General features: G+C 46.7%; 1 protein-coding gene across 1 annotated transcript in view; it reads right to left on the bottom strand.

The window, feature by feature from the left end:
* Positions 1 to 235: 235 nt before the first annotated feature.
* CD58 (CD58 molecule) overlaps positions 236 to 6,912 on the bottom strand; it is a 51,180-nt gene continuing 44,503 nt past the window's right edge. The window contains exon 7 of the mRNA XM_065902307.1: positions 236 to 3,354. The gene's annotated coding sequence lies outside the window, so the exon portion shown is untranslated. The remainder of the gene's footprint in view (positions 3,355 to 6,912) is intronic.

Here is a 6,912-nt window from a genome sequence, read left to right as displayed (position 1 = left end):
AATACTGGAGTGGGTTGCCATTTCCCTGTCCAGTATATTTGCTTTATAATGTTGTTAGCTTCTCCTGTACAAAGAAGTGAGTCAGCTGTATGCATACATATATCCCCTCCCTCTGGGGCCTCCCTCCCACCACCTAGTCCCACCCCTCTAGGTCACCACAGAGCACTGAGCTGGGCTCTCCACCTTACCGCGGGTCCCCACCAGCTATTTCACACATGGCGATGCACACTGGCTTCTTGCACTTAATGTATTTTTAAGGTTCATCCACTTTGTAGCATGAATCAGAACTTCAGTATTTTGAGTTTTGAAAAACATTGTTTAATGTTATACAAACACACCACAGGTATACTCTGTTGTAAATATTATGTGGGTCAAGAAATAACAATGTTAACTCCCCTAAAGCCCTCATACCCCTTCACAGTCAGTATTCCCTCCCCACCCTGCCCACCACTTAGAGTAAGAATGACCTTTTCTTTACCATATATCATCAAACATTTGCATTACTAAAGACCTTTATTAACGTTTATATTGAGTATTATTCCATTGTATGGATAGATCACATTTTATTGATCTGTTCACCCATGTATATGTATTTGGAGTATTTGCATTGTTGGGCTGCTGTGAATAATGACATATGAACATCCATGTGCAAGTTTTTGTCTGGACATATGTGTTTTTTTCCTTGGGTGTATACCAATGGGTGGGATTGCTGGGTCTCATGGTTACCACCTTCTTCCTTTGCATACATTTCCATTTTAGGACGGGGTATACATCCCACAAGTGATCACAGTGACCTGCCCTGTCACACTATGAGCTTCCTTCATCTTGAATACCCTGCTGAACCTAGTACCTGTGTGTGTGTACCTGTGTGTGTGTATCTGTGTGTATGTGTGTGTACAAAGTTACACAGTCATGTCTGACTCTCTGCAACCTCAGGGACTGCAGCTCACCAGGCTCCTCTGTCCATGGGATTCTCCAGGCAAGAATACTGGAGTGGGTTGCCAAGCCCTCCTCCAGGGGATCTTCCCGACCCAGAGATTGAACCTGTGTCTCCGCATTCCCTGTATTTCAGGTGGATTCTCTACCACTGAGTCATCAGGGAAGACCAACCTAGCACCTAGAAAGCACTAAAATATGTAAGGGGCCCTCCGCCGCTTCAGATGGTGGTTACAGGCAGAATGAGAAGCGGTCGGTGAACTGACCATCCGATCTTACAAGAGGGCCTGGCAAGTTTGAGCTCAGCAAGATCTTGGTAAGCTTGGCAAGAAGTGGGGGTGAAACCCTGACTGACCAGTGTTCAAGGAAGAATGGGGAGAGAAGAGTCAGAAAAAGAAAGTATAGATCATTCTTTTGAGGAACTTTTCGTAAAAGAGAGCAGAAAAGTGAGACGAGAGCTGGATGGGAAAGTATAGTCAAGAGTATTTTGCTTTTTCTTAAAGATATGAGAAATGACAGTATGTATGATGCCACAGAAAGGTACGAGCTGATGATGGGAGAGAGGGGTGAACAGAGACAAGAGTGATGTCCTTATGTAGATGCGGGGAGATGGGACCCCATGCAGAAGCAGTGTGAATGATCCATCCCCTGAAAGTCACGTTGAAACCCTAACTCCTGTGGTGACTGTATTTGGCGGTAAGGCCTGGGAGGAGGGGATACAGGTTAAATGAGGTCATAAGGGGAGGCCCCCAGTCCACCAGAGCTGGTGCCCTTGGAGGAACAGATCCTGGAGCTCTTCTCCCTGCCACGTAGGGAAGAGCCAGACTGGAAGAGACCTCACCAGGAACCACACCGGCCAGCATCTGATCTGGGGCTTAGCCTCTAGAACTGGGACAAATGCATTTCTGTTTTTAAAGTCACCCAGTCTATGGTATTTTGTTATGGCAGCCCAAGCAGACTAAGGCAAGTGGAGAGACTGGCTTTAGGAGGAGTGAGAAGAGTTCACCCACAGTAGCAGGAGGGGAGGCAAGGCACATGGGTGCTGACCCAGCTGGGTGTGAAGTGTGGGAGGGTGGGGACTGGGAAGAGAGGTCTCCTCAGTGCTTTTCTTCAGTGATATAGGAAGCACAATGAGAAGTTGAGAATGAGGACGCAGCGTTATGGGTGTAAGAAGAGCAACGAGGAAGCAGCGAATAGACCAGCATGACCCAACGAGGACATCTGAGAAACACTGGGAATCCCTTTGAGGTGTGCAGTCATTTGAAGTGAAACTCATCAGCCAGGTGGTATGCTTTTCTCCAGGATGTTCAGCAGTTTGAATGGAGGGAAGGGAAATAGTACAAGTGACTATAACCACAGCTGGGGTTTGGCCAAGTGTAGCGGTAAAGAGTGAGGGTGGAGTTGCACTGATGAACACTGGAGACCCCAAAGAGTGAGGAGAAGGAGGACTCAGAGGGGCAGGGAAGGGGCAGGATGGCCAGCTTGCAGGTCCTGGATGGACTGCTGGAGTTTTGGATTAGGGCCCCTTGGGGGCGTGGTGTGGAAGACAGCGAGCAAAGGGGGCATGCTATCACTAGTGAGGGGCTGCTAAGTGCTAAGATAGTGAGGAGCTGCGATACTGCTAATGAAGAGGCCAGGAGAGGGGCCCAGGCAGTGCTGGGAAAGGAAGCTGAGATCCCTGGGGGAGAGCATGCCAGGGTATTGGAAGTTGCAGGTTTTGAAAACACTCCAGTTCTGAAAGGGGCAGTCTTGAGAGTGGTTTCCACCTGGTGTTAAAAATCTTCATGGCAAGAGGAATAACAAAGATAACTCGGAAAAGGGCTATTGGGTGCTATGGGTCTGCTGGCGTGAGCATCAGAGCTGGAGAAGGAGCAAAGGCCTGGAAGCGGAGCTGAGCCAGGAGGACGCCCCGGCCCCCCCTGAGCCCACTGTACAAGGCGCACGAGAGAGGACAGCTGCCAGGGTTCACAAGAACAGAGAGGGGACGTGAGCATCCATTAAAGAGGATACAAGGGATTTGACTGGTGATAGATGGGGTCAGAAAAGGCCAGGGAAACCACGTGGGGACCAAAGTCTGGAAGATAAAGGCAATTCTAGGAGCTGCTTCATCATGTATATACATACTTACATTATTTACAAAGATTTACATCTCTAGAAAAATACAATTTATAATAAACAATTAAGGAACAAGATAGTATCTAGTTTTGTTCAGTGTAGACACTAATGCCTGTTGTGTGTTAGTCCTTGTCTCTTCTAGGAAATATTGCTTCTTATAAATGATCAATTTCAGGCAGGCTTTCAAAGTTTCCCCAAGGAGAAGGTAATACATGAATGGTACATTGGATGACTTCCCGAAGCAATTGAAATAACTTAATTACCACGTGTTCCATTTCATCTTCTGTTACCACACAACAGGCGCTATAAAAGAAATACCTCATATTAGAATAAAACACAATCTGTGCTGCAGTGTATGATCTAAATGACCCTCTTATTCTAATGCAGGTAGCCCTTTTGTAACAAACCCATCAGAAGCAAGGGTTCTAGGGAGGAGAGATGGAGGGAGCTTGGTCTTGGGTCCTTATGGGATGGTACCTGGAGATCTACCAGGAGTGCTATCCTGGCGCACAGCACAAATTCAGAGTCCCAGCTTCTCAGACCAACTCAGTCTTGCTCTGTGTACACTTGTGCTTTTTGCGTTTTGTTTTTCATCTGACATTTACTCTTCTGTGTGACACATACAAGGATTTTAACTTTTGCTTTGTTTCTTCAAATATTTTCTAGTTACACTGTCATTTTAAAAGTAACTTCCCTTCGCTACTTTAAGATGGAGTTTTTTTTTTTTTATCAGATGTGTCATTCCTGTACTAAATATTACTTGGTTATTATTTTCATTATGATGTTTGCCACGTGTAGGATGGGAGAGAACTTATTTGACATCTTGCCATGTGCTGAATGGCTTGAGACAGTAGACCTGCTGATCACGTGAGTAGAATAATGACTTTAGTGTAATTACTGAACCTATGACATGACTCCTTTTATGAAGGATTAGAGCTCACTTTCTTCATGCTGAATTGAATCCTGGTATCTCCAAAGAACAGACCTGAGCTTGTAAGACCCATAGGTAAACTGTCACCCCTTCTAAGAGTCATCTCCTTTGCCACAAGAATATCCTGGCCGTGGTTTTCTTCTTTCAGCTTCTCTTCCTGATTACTCATCTTTATGGTGATGACAGAACACCCTTGAGTAACTCAGAGGAAATCAACTCAGCTACAGCCCTGCCTGAAAAAGCTCCTTCAAACTGAGAAAAGATCATTTCATGGCTTTTTTTTTTTTGTCTTCCCCACAGTCTGTATTTCCATGGACCAGATCAGACGAGAATTCCAAAAGATTTGCATGACTTTGGTAACCGGAGTTCATAAAAAATTAGTGCTGGACATGAAAAGATGTTCAGGATCATTAGTTATTAGGAAAATACAAATTAAAACCACAACAAATTCTTGTTTTATATCTTCTAGTTTGGGGAAAGTTGAAATAAAGAAATTTGACAATAAGAAAAAATTAGTGCTGGGATCAGAGGGGTTAGGTAAAGGAAATAGGCATTCTCCTTACTAAGAACCTTGTTGTTGTTTAGCTTCTGAGTCATGTCTGATTCTTTTGTGACCCCACGGACTGCAACACGCCAGGCTTCCCTGTCTTTCATTATCTCCCAGAGCTTGCTCAAACTCACATCCATTGATTTGGTGATGCCATCCAACCATCTCATTCTCTGTCACCCTCTTCTTCTCCTGCCCTCAATATTTCCCAGCATCAGGGTCTTTTCCAATGAGTCAGCTCTTCGAATCAAGTGGTCAAAGTATTGGAGCTTCAGCATCAGTCCTTCCAATGAATATTCAGGGTTGATTTCCTTTAGGATTGACTGGTTTGATCTTCTTGCTGTCCAAGGGATTCTCTAGAGTCTTCTCTAGCACCATAATTTGAAAGCATCAGTGCTCAGCCTTCTTTATGGTCCAACTCTCACATCCGTACATGGCTACTCACAGAGAGGTGACAATTTTGCATTTCTTCCTGGTTATGCTTGTCCCCACCTCCCCCATACCTGCCCCAGCCCTGCCCCTCCACCACATCTGTTAACCCTTTAATAATTGAGTTTAGGGAACCCCCCTCTGCTGCCACAGTGGGCTCTTTAAATCTAAAAGGCATTCTTAAATAGGTAAGAAACATACAAAATACAAAATCTGAACAGCCAACAAAAATATACCAAGAAAAGTAAGTTCCTCTCCCACACACAGCCCTAAGCTACCTATTTATTCCTCAGGATGTTACCCTGAGATGTCAGTTTTCTCTTCCTAGCTCATCATCCCAAGGCAAGATTGTTCATGCAAAATTCTCCTGCCATAGAACCTTCAAATGCCTCCCTACTCCCATATCACTCATTTTAATGCTCTTGACTTCCAAAGATTTTCTTGCAAATATGGTCTCTTTTGCCACCTCTTCAATTTGATGCTAAGCAGGCTGACCTCTTTATCACTAACAATAATATATTTGGTTCCCTGCTATGTCTCCACCTCCGCTGCTTCTCCCAGCTGGAATGCCTTTCCCTCTCTGCTCTTGCTTTGAAGATCTAGCTCACGTTGTACTCCTTTCAAAGTCTTCATGATTATTCTTCTTCCCCTCCCTTTCGCTGGTTGCCCAGCCCTGATCATCCATTCCGGCCCATCACCATGGGCTTCTTGCCTAAGTCTTTGTTTCTTACATCCCCATCCATTCTCCCCAGTGTGACCATAACTTTCTCAGAGGTAGGAGCCCTAACATATGCTTTCTCTGAATCTTATACAATGTCCAGCCTCACTGGGTACACTGATCTCAAGCCATCAGCTCACACAGCGCCTGCCATCTAGTCATCTCCGTAAGAGTGCTTGTTGAAAGAATAAAGGAGCAGGTAAAGGATTGAGGCCTGGACTACCCCATCACCTTTCTCAGTGGCCCTGGACAACAGCCCTCCCATGAACAACATCCCCTGTCATGGTTCATGAAGGCCACACCTCAACTGTTACCATCAGGATCTTAGCAGAGGTCCTGCCTGGGCTCTCACCCTCACCTGCCCTCACGAGCATTGCTTCAAGTCTGAACATCCCACCTCTGACCATAGCCTCCGGGTCTTCTTCTGTTGCCCCCACACTGCTAGCACACCTGCCTCTCACCTCATCCACGGCCGGTCGATCCCCTTCTAGCCTCTCCACGGGGCCTCCTGGCCCGCCAACCCCTGGTGGCCTCAGTACCCTCTCCCAGCCTACACCCTGCAGCTGGCTGAGCTGTCTTCTAGAATCCCTTGCCCCAGGCCTTCTGCAGTAGCTGACTGGCCAGGTGGCTTGGTCACTGTTCTGGCCAGCAGCTGGAGAGAAAAAAATCTCCCAGCCCACCCAGTGGTCCCCACAGTACCACTGCTCTCAGGCCCTCGCTGCCACGCAGTGATGGCTCCATCACCCTACTCCAACCACTCACCCAGCGGCTTTCATGAAAGCTAGCCAACTTGCTCAGCCAAGCCAAAGGTCTTGACCACCACCCCCCTCCTTTGCCTCCCTGAAGCTCTAATGTATGGCCTCTTCTCTTGGATCCATAACAGATCACCCATAACAGGGTGCCACCTGGCTCTCCTCCTGGACTCCTCCACTGCGCCCTCCACTTGAGGGCCTCCGGCTCCTACTTCTTGGTGACCTCAGATGCTCTGGGAATCCGTTACTGTCCTGACAAAGATGCTCCCCAACTTGTAACCTTAGCCCCAGCCCCTACAGCGACTTCTCCAATTAGGTGCTGGATATCTCTACCCACGTGATGTGCCTGCACCTCAAACTCGGGTTGCAGTCTGAGCACAGGTCCACCTTCCCAAACAAGGGGTCCATCTGACTCCTGCTATATCTGTCAGTGCTGCCAAGGGTTGAAATTCCTGTTGCTTTTGGCTAATTTCTTGAAGAAGAG

Source organism: Muntiacus reevesi, chromosome 1 (assembly GCF_963930625.1).
Source record: "Muntiacus reevesi chromosome 1, mMunRee1.1, whole genome shotgun sequence".
In the NCBI taxonomy this organism is placed as follows: Eukaryota; Metazoa; Chordata; class Mammalia; order Artiodactyla; family Cervidae; genus Muntiacus; species Muntiacus reevesi.
This window is presented reverse-complemented; position numbering and strand designations above follow the sequence as displayed.